The 10,591-nt window shown below is 43.8% G+C and overlaps 1 non-coding gene across 1 annotated transcript; it reads right to left on the reverse strand.

Annotated features, from left to right (window-relative positions):
* Positions 1-5,687: 5,687 nt before the first annotated feature.
* TRNAE-UUC (transfer RNA glutamic acid (anticodon UUC)) lies at positions 5,688-5,761 on the reverse strand. Its single transcript has one exon. It is a non-coding gene; the product is annotated as a tRNA-Glu (tRNA).
* Positions 5,762-10,591: the final 4,830 nt, after the last annotated feature.

Raw genomic sequence — 10,591 nt, forward strand, 5'->3', positions numbered from 1 at the left:
TTGTCTTCAGATCGTCGATGGGATTCTTGTTCTATCTAGAACCCACTTCAATGTCTCATGGCACTCTTTCAGAGTCTCAAATGCTGCAAGCCACCATATATCTTTCTCTGATTGCACTGAGAAATCTTGCTCTAGTTCCTCGTTCCCTTGAACAAAGGCTAAGGCTTTATTCATAATGCAGATGCTCACTCTCGCTAACTTGTGTTCTTTCACCAATTGAGCTTCACCCATTTTGATGACAAAAATGACCTTTCCATTGCAATCTGTACAACAAAAGAGAGAAATCGTTAGGATAAACATGATATAGGAAATGAACTAAGTAAAGGGCAACGCTATAATGGATTTCCTCTAACCATGTTCTCTCATGCCATAGAATTTGACCATTGCTTGTTGCAGTTTCTCAACATCTAAGTAGACATTGTTGAAAGCATTCATCTCAAAGGTTTGCAAGCTAGATTTCTTTTTACTCTTCCAAGACATTGTGCCCCTTACACAATGGTACCCTCAAAGCATTTCTCTTGCACGTTGGTTTGTTTCTCGCCATGCACGTCTCACAGACCAAGGTGTGGGTAGGGGCACTATAGACTTATTATACTTTCCCAAAATAGCAGACTTTAAAATTTTGACAACAGATGTGTAAGCTTCACAACTTATACCGGCAGTATCACAAGCTGCAAGCATCTCCTTTGCATCCACAATATCCTTGAAGTCCTTCATCACCTCTTCAGCAACTTGCACATGTAGGCGCTTGTGTCTTGGGTCCCTTAGTATGGCAATAACATCGCTTGACTTTAATAAACTAGCTAGAGCATATGAACAGTCAATATCATCCCCGTCCGTTCTTCCAATCACATCTTCCATGAAGTTCCTAAAGAAGAACACAAGAAAAACTTAGTCACAAACAGTGCAGCACAAAAGAGTGTAATTTCATTGCAACATTTGATAACCAACCTTGTAGCCCGGACTCTCCTCTTTCTAACACCACCAGTGGGTGCCAATGCATCCATGTTATGTAAGTACCTTCTTTTCCTATCCTTCAATCCCAAAGGTGTTTCTTTTATCTTTTGCACTCGTTCTTCTGCCTTCTCTCATTTCTTCTCTACGGCTCATCGAACTTGATTGTATATAGATCTTTCCAAGCCTTTTTTGGACTCAGCTAGCTTACAAGTGACTCTTCTAATTTATGTCACTCCAAGTCCAATGCATTTCACTCTAAGTCCAATGCCATTTGGCTTTATCATGAAGATCTTGCATAGAATTATGCATTGCAATAATGGTGCTATTTCCTAAATGTGCTAGCATCTCTTCTTGGGCTCTGTGCATCTCGCTTGCTTGCATAGCCATTCACTGAGCATTGTTTAACTGATTGTAATAACCAAGCAACCCCGCATGTCCATTTCCAACAAACCGAACTAGCTCATGCATTGTATGGAAAGGAGGGCTCTTTTGGTTGGTAGGATCTAAAGGATAAAAGGATCCTTCTACCCACAGGCCGAGATACTTCTTTCCTTATGAACAAAGACTGTGGGCTCCCCTCAATCCCATACTACGTGTGCTTGCATATTCAACATCCAACTCTAAGTGAACTTGGTACTTGTTGGAGACGTCCTTGAATGGTGCCATGAGTAAAGGAGTGTAGAGAAGGAGAAGGTGTGGAGAAGCAGGCTTGAAGGAGCACCACGTAGGAAGAGGGAGGGTGAGGAGGAGAGGGGATGGGGGAGGGAGGAATAGCAGTTGAAGAGGAGGGAAGGGGGTAGACCAACAGGTGTGGAGGGTGAGGAGGAGTAGGCATGGAGGAGGAGGGAGCGAAGAGAGAGGAGCAGGAGGGAGGGGGGAGGAGGAGCAAGCATGGAGGAGGAGGGAGGGGGAGGGGAGGAGGAGCAGGTGTGGAGGAGGGAGGGAGGTAGGCGTGGAGGAGGGAGGGAGGCAGGCGTGGAGGAGGGAGGGAGGGGGAGGGGAGGAGGAGTAGGCATGGAGGAGGGAGGCAGGGAGAGGGAGGAGGAGGAAGGGGGAGGGGGGAGTGAGGAGGGGGAGGGAGGGAGGGAGGCAGGGGGGGAGGGGGAGGGAGGGAGGGAGGAGAGAGAAGGAGAGAGGGAATTCAAAATTCAAATTTTATGACTCACTCCATAAATGATCTCCATCTACTGGCCTTTTCATTAGGACTAATCCATTCCTTATGAGGCCCTTTTGAAACCCCATTTCTCCCCTAATGGTGCATCTCCTGAGGTGTTGGTAGGGTTGCTTCTATGGGTCTATTTTGGACTAATCTTGGCCATGGCGTCAATGGCAACATGCAGCTCACCATGGCTTACAAGAGAAGCAAACAGTGGCTGCAAGATAAGAAAGCCAAAAAGCCAAGTCAAGGCACAAGGAACAGAGTGCAGGTCAAGGAAAGCCCTAGCACGGTATCGAATAGGAAATGGAAGACACTTTTGCAACGTCTGTGAAGAAAGAAACAACGAGAAGAAGGAAGACTCCTTGTAGAGCAGCAACAAGAAGCAGTTGCAGATGCACACATTCGATCATTGCCATCGGAGCGAAGAACACCATGTGTGGTGTCACGATTGGTGGGAGCATTTGAGGTAGCAACATCAGACCATTCATGTGACTATAAGTGTTGAATCTTCACAAGCATTAGCCTACATGCAAGCAAAGAGTAGAAGGCAACTTACCCGAAAGAAGACAATGGAAAACCAAAGTCTGCGCAAGGTCACATCGAGGTACGTGTGAGTTGTAGGGCATTTGCAGGGCGGGGGCAGGTTGCAAGTACTTAATCTTCCAAGATTTGATGGGTAGGAGGTGTGAAAATTCAAAATTCGCGAAAGTAGCAAAATTTTAACTGCCAGTTTTTCCCCCTCCAACGATACACATCAGTAGAATTGGATATCCCAAACAAGTGCAATGTGGCCTAAAATGCTTCAAAACACAAATAGGCCAAAGGGCACGCTATCGGGTTTGATGTTGTGTATTATTAAATGCAATGACCTTTGCAAAGCATGCTTATGAGCCCTATAGCAAGCAAGTGCATGGATAAAGAAACAATTCAAAATTGTAAATAGTGTTGGATTAATTAAAATATCTTTGCACATGCACAAATTGCACTTTTCTAAGTTCTTCCATTTTAGGGTGAATCTAGATACCAATACCAACAACTATTAATGTTTTAATACCACCATGCACTAGTCCTAATAGCTTGGATTCCAAATTTTCAATCCGTTTTGGTTTTCAACAAATCAAAAAAAAGTTATGGAGCATGCCCTCAAATGGGTATGAATCACTTTAGCACAACATTGGAGGCCAGTTAACCCATGCATAATGATCTCATTTAGGTGTATCCTTGGGTTTAGAAGAAGCTCACGTAGTGTACTTTTGAATGATTACTTGGCTGCATGTATGCATAGAACAAAATTTTGATATTTTTGAATAAATTGCTATATCCTATAGTCTTTAGGATGCATGCATCACATGCAACATAGCACTTGTAATGCTTTAACGGTCTCATTCCAAAGCCTTATTCCATAATTTTTTGCTCTCATGTTCAAGTTTGGAATGTGTACTACAACTTGAAGACAAAGTTTTTCGAATTTCGTTGAGCAATGCATAAGTTATGGGTCATGCAAGATACCTATATACAGAAAAGTCCTTGAACCTCACCAAAAATGGCTACACCCAAGCAAACAATGACCCAGAAGGAAGCTTGGAATGAGCATGGAGTGAAAGAGAGAGAGAGAAAAAGGAAGGCATATATAAGGAGAGAGCAAGGTGCGGCCACGAAGGATTGGAGATGGAGCTAGAAGCGTGCCACAGCTAGAAGCTTAATCGATGCCCTAATGCCTAATTTCTACTTACCTTAAAATTTCCATCCTCCATCACGCTCCCTTTTTGGCATGCCACTTAACAAGTGGAAGCCTAAGTAACGATGGCCTTGCTTGGATAAGATAAATTAGTTTTGTATGCTTTTTTAGAAAATCCGTATTTTAAGCATCCTCTTCTTCCACTCTCTATTTCTTGCTATTTGCACCCCTTCTTTTTCTCCCCCTTTCTCTCTCTCTCCTTTTCTTCTTCTCTCGCCTAGCTTCCAATTCATGCACACCATCTCTGGCAGGTCCACTCAAGTTACTTCTTTTTCCCCAGTAAACTCTATCAAATTGTATCCAGAAGAAAAAAGAAATATACAAGAAAGGAAAAAGACAGACTGCGTCTTGTACAAGATACAAAGGCATCTAGTTCCAAGTCTTCCCTACAGTCTTGAAGGCCTTGTTTTATCAAGGCTATTCCATCGCGCTCCCTTTAATTAATGTTAGTATCCATTTTTCAATATCGTGGGCACCTAATCACAGGTACAAGCAAGGGAGGTATGATTGCAACCATGCTCACATCTCCCAAGAAAGACAAGAGGCCGTTGCTTGCAGTTGTAGAGATTAGCCCGTTTTATATGAAGAATAGCCCCATGATATTTATTCCTGGAATGAGGTAAGCTCCCTGAGTCCATACATTCCTATAGATTGCACTCCCCATTTGTATGCAGTTAAACAACAAGCAGCCCTCTCCAAAGCTTAATTACATGTGATAACTCGAAAGAATTCTTAAAGATACGAAGATGGACGAGACAATCAGTGAGATGCTGACTCTAACTTCCGATATTGCGAAACTGTGCCCTCAACGTCAGAGGTCGCTCAAACATGTAATTTCCTCTTTGATTGAGTAGTGAGGTGCTAGGCGACGTAGGTAGATGATTTTCATGGGATCAAAAACTACCACGAATTTCCTTAAGAAGCTTATGCCCCTAGTATGAAAATAAGTCAACAGAGGAAAAGGAGAAATCTAACCTTAATTACCTCTCTCTTCGAGCAGGACACGGTTGAGGGTGGTCTTAAGAATGCTTACAATCGGGACATTCTAGCCCCCTCCTAGTGCCTCTCCGACTCTCTCCCTTACTGTGCTTGATTAATTATCCGTCCTCATAGCTGAGGCGGTTGAGAGCTGACCGGGTGAGACTCCAGTGGATGTAGATGAAGGGAGCTTGGAGGGGTGGAGAGAGAGAGAGAGAGAGAGAGAGAGAGAGAGAGAGAGAGAGAGATGGCAACGAGGGATTGGAGATGGAGCTAGAAGCTTCCCATAGCCAGAAGGTTAATTGATGCCCCAATGCCTAGCTTCGGCTTACCTTATTTTTTTCCATGCTCCATTGTGCTCCCTTCAATCAATATTTGAGCCATTTTTCAATATCAAGGGCACCTAATCTGTTCAGTGAAGACCTTTTCTTCCAAACTTTCTTAGCTAAACATTTAGATCTTAAGAAATCATCCCGGAACAAGGAAAAGATGGTGAAGACGAGTTTAAATGGGCCAGGATCCACTCGAGGTTGCTCAAGGTGTTCTTCTTCCTTAAGGTCGTAGAGGTCATCTATTACGTGAAAAACTCAAGTCTTTGGAAAGGAAGTCTTTATTCGAACAGATGCGGGTGAGAGAAAAAGGCAACCAATGTTCGAGGAGAAGAGGTATGAGTTGAAGCGAGCATTGCACAACTCACACTCGGAATTATCAGCACCACAAAGCCCCATGGCGCGAGCTTTGGAGGGTAGTTGTTAATGACAGTTAGAAAATAAATGTCAAGTTCGCCCCCAATGCTAAAAGCCACATAAAGTCTCAAAAAATAAATTTGCTAAAAGCACCTAAAGAGAGGGAAATTTCCATTGCCGGGATTTGAACCCGGGTCGTCTGGGTGAAAGCCAGATATCCTAACCGGACTAGACGACAATGGATTGATGCAATTATTGGTTCATGTTTGTAATATAAACCAATTGTGTAGAGATTGCTGCATTTGGACAACAAATTACCTGTTCTCTTTGAGAACCAAATTGATTTCTCCCGTCCACATAAATGTTTCATAACGCCCGTCACTCGGCGAGTTGGAAGGGTGCAAGTGTCGCAGTCTCCTTCCCGGAGCTGAGAATTGGGCACTATATCTGCTTCCTTGATTGATTGAGACGATAATGATTCAGTAACCTCGCGGCACAGGCACAGGCTATAAGGAACCGATGGGGGCAGAGAGAGGAACAGGCTTTTGTTTCTTTTATACAAGTTGTACAAGCTGTGCTGTGTTCTAATTTGTGGACACCTTTATATTAGCTATGTTGTGTTGTAATTTTGGTGTAGATCGGTACAATATATTGACTTTCATCGATTGATGTACTAAGTCCTCGATGGCTGACCTCCAAAGGTACCGTATTCGTTTTTTTGGTGTGGGGTTAGTGCGGTGTCCAGAGCTCTTTTCAACATGAGTCTCCAAGGACGAACAAGCAAGCTATCATATGCATTCATTGCATAGCAAGACTCCATAACAAGACACAGATATGCTCCTAGATTCAAGGACCTTAGAGAGTTTAAGCCTTGCAAGCTCGTGGAGGTCTTCGAGATTCAAAAGGAGAGCATTCGAGGTCCTAATGAAAACATGCGCAAGTAGGCATCATGATTTTGAATGTTCTCAACATCAAGTGAGTGCTTGATATGTGCCTTTGTTGGACAAACAAACTTTTGACGTGCTACTATGTGTCGAGCAGCCTTGTCTGCGAATTTCGTAAAGAATAGTAAGGTCAGCTTCTGCAAGTTTCATAGTCTAGGTATTTTGTAAGAGTGGGAATAGGAAAGAATTGAAGAACGGGAAGAGAGAGAGAGAGAGAGAGAGAGAGAGAGAGAGAGAGAGAGGCTCATATTGCTCTCCGGGAATTATTTGCAGAAATAATCATGAGCAATTGTGCAGGAAAGATTTATAGCTGCTCGTTGAAATGTATAAACATTCAAAAACAATTGGAACAATGTAGATATGATGTGACCTTTTTCCCACTTTGCCTTATCTAGGCTTTCTTTACTCCAAGGAAGGTATAAGACCAAAGACATGGATCGGGACTCATGGCAAATGACAAGACCTTCTAGATGATGAAACAGACAAGTAAGCTACCTTATTCTCCTCGCCAGTTTGCATGGTTAATAAACTGATCAAGGAAATGTAACTGAACCAAAAGAGAAATGTAGCAAGTGCTCATGAGTGATCGTGCAAGAGAGCAACATTGGGTGCAACTAGCTCCATTGGCATATGGTTGGACTGTATACAAATGTAGTGAAGGCTGGAGTCTTCCAAATATGAAGTGGAGAGGGAAAGACTGCTCCTCCCCTCCTACTCCCTATGTGAGTACAATGTGGAGAGTGACAGACTGCTCCTCCTGGACATACTTTTCGAGGCTCAGTGAAGAGTTGATTACTAGAACAAGGGGGAATGGGCCTTTTTATGGTGTAATCCCCATTGATCTATAAGGTGGCCAACTGGATCTTTGCAGCAGACCTGGCCCCTTCCCTAGCTGACTTGATTACCCAAAGCCCGACATACGCATGTGCTACTAACACAGCTAATGAGGTGGCTATTGAAGCAGTTGCTAGCCTGGCCAATTCTCCCACATGCCAGTACAGATTATAAACTTATGTTTATAAGCAAGCTTATAGACATTCCGGCGCCAGGAAAGAGCTCTGGTGATGCTGGAGCCCGCTGCCTGCACTAGCGACAAACGTAGCCCCTCGAAATCTATCCTTAGGCAGTCATCTAGGCATTGATTTTGTAAGAACCTTTGCTTGTAACTTATATTGACTCGCGCTATTCCTTATAACTATTTAGTCACTTGAAAATTCCTTCTCTTTAGCTATTATTAAATGCCTGCTCTTTTAATGTACCATATCTGCTACAGTTTGCGCCAATGAATCAGTCTTCTGAGATTGGCATAGCTACATCCCAGGTACGTGCATGCAGTGGGGTCACTATAAAAGTTTTGATCTTGCCTTTGATTTTATAAAATCTTGATTGCTTTTAGGTACTGTGGAAGTCGCGGGTTGATTTACCAGTTGGGGAGGTTGGTGGAGACCATGAGCCACCAGCTACACTCGTGATCCTTTTTTACCTCCCTAGCTGTTCCTGGTGTAGCAATGGAAGCACCAACACCACCAACTTCATCAGCATCATACACGGATTCACGACCTCCTCCCCTTTATCCCCACATGGAAAGCATGGAGCCCAAAAACACCACCTTTTCCCCAACTATGATGTATGGAGTCCCCCCTCTTCCCTGACAGCCAACCTCCCTCTTACTCCTACTCCACCTCTCTACTACAGCAGCAGCGCCAACAACAACATCAACATCAGCATAAGGTGTAGGAGCTGCTGCTCCAGCAAAAGCTTCCATGCTACTTCTGCCTCCTTCGAGCAGCCATGAATAGTGAAGCAAGCTGCCCACCCATCATAACAGTACTTCTCAGCTTCTTACCTTCCAATTTCTCTCTCTTGCCCACATGTTGCTCCATACTCATGTCCACCTCTACTTCCTTTGTGCTTGATTACTCTCACCAGCTTTAGCTAATTAGCTGTTCATCAACATTCTGCATTGCACAAAGCTCACAGCTCTTCACGGTAGTCTCTTCATCAACCTTAAGAATTGCACAAAGGTCAAGCTTCACCTCGAGCTCAGTCTTCATGACCCTTTTGCATTGCACACGACTCAAGCATTGTGCCTGCTGCCCATGCATCCCCCTATATTGCTTCAAAAGTACTACTCTTCGTCATCTCCCATCCCTACTAAAACTTGTCTCCCCGCAGCTCAATTCTCCAGCATGACTCTCGTTTCTTCTTCAATGTACTATAAAAACTGTCATACATAGTAAGAATTTAGAGCACTACAATAAAATCTGTCTCGCATTCACTTCAAATCATATATATAGCAAATACTCTTGCCAAAGACTGCAACATGAGAACAATTTCCACATCCTCAAAAATAAAATCTTATTCCCTGTTTATTTTCAGTTACCAAAAATATTATACTGGAAATGCAAAATGTTAGAAAATGAAATCCCACCAGATACCTTAGTAGAAGACTGATACATTAGCCTAGGAATTACACGCGGAAGTGTTCAAGCTTCATAACCATGTGTGTACTTCACAACCGTTCATGTGTGTGCAGACTAGCAAATAGACTGTGCTCAAAGACAGAAAGGCTCTCCTACTATATGCCTGGCACCTCTAGATCTCTGAGCCCGCGTACTCCACTGAGCTTATGTAGACTCTCCGTCCAAAGGATCCCTTCCACCTTGCTGTCCAGAAACTCAGCCTAGGTGGGCAGCTCCTTAAGCTAAGTCTGCAGCTCCTTAAGCTAGGTCACCTTCACCTCCTGTGTATAGGTCCAAGGATGGTCCTCCCGCTGCTCCTTCCTGCTTTGGGATTTCTGCTCCAAGTGATGAATAATGGCTCCAAAGCCCCCCTTTTATAGGGCAAGGATGCGCCCATATGGACTGACTAGCAGCCCCGTAAAATAGCCGAACAGAGTCCCCTTTCGGCGGACTTCAGCTGGCCTCTGGGGATCTCAAAATCAGGCCCTTAAGGCCCTCAGTTCTACACGGGGTCCAGCCCCTTGGTCTGCTCCATAACTTCCCTGGTTGGCTGGCTCCAACCAGTCCATCTGGTGGCCGACCCTTCTTGTCTGGCTACCCCGCCATGTTCCAGGCCTTTGCAGGCCCCATAACCTGCCCCGAACATCTGCTCTCTTGACCCGCCTGCACTGCACCTTTGTTCCAGCTCTGTGGCTATCTGTATATGCTCCATACCTTGCTCCCAGCCCTCCGTACTGGCCCAATACAGATGCGATGTCAGCATGTAAATCTGCTGCAGATACCCGTGGCCCAAAAACCTTGCTCTAGGCTCTCCTAGATTCTCTGGATACTCTAGGTATTTCTTTGGCTTGCTACCCCACATGGCAGCCCATTGTGGCAGGCACATGCTATTCTTTTCTCTATGATCCACCCCCCCAATTCCCTCTTCATATGGGGGCTCACAAGTGGGGAGGTGACCGATCATATTCCAACACAAAGTGCTATATGCTGAGTGCGAAGTGCTATGTTTATAAGGAAGGGCACATTCCTTGGTCTTATAATTTTTGGAGAGAAAGCATGTGAACTCTCTCCCTATAAATTATGTGGTCATGTGCTGAATGCAAAGTGCTATGTGCTAATTACAAAGTGCTATATGCTATATTCAAAGTGTTATATCCAATTAGCAATAACATGTTTTGACCATTCAATTTCAAACTGACTTTTTTGCAACTGTGTCGCATAAGCAATTACTCCTTAGCAATAGGTACACTTTAAAGGAGGTTTGTATTAGACAACCCATTAATGTGTTGGAATCAATAACAATGATTTTGCACAAAACCAACAAAACTACTATCAATAGCAAAGCCTATACTAGACTTCCAACTTTAAAAGAAAGCCCATCTTGAAGAAACACTTAACTATGTATGAGAAACCCCATCCAAAACTAGGAGTAGGCATCCATTTTTTATATTCTTGAGAGGAACTCTATAGACTCCCCCTTGAACGTATAAGAGTTGCAATACAAGGATAATTACTTGTCATTACTGGAGCAAGTTGATATGTTGGCTATCCATTATGATTAGATGGACTAATTCTTAACAAATCGTGAAGTGCAATCGTGCCAGCTTCATGCGATACATGTCTCTATAGTCGAGAATCCATTGTTCCTAGTTCTCTACTCTTCTGGA

Source organism: Dipteris shenzhenensis, chromosome 18, assembly GCF_047967505.1.
Source record: "Dipteris shenzhenensis isolate YYH24624 ecotype China chromosome 18, Dip_SZ_1.0, whole genome shotgun sequence".
Lineage (NCBI taxonomy): Eukaryota > Viridiplantae > Streptophyta > Polypodiopsida > Gleicheniales > Dipteridaceae > Dipteris > Dipteris shenzhenensis.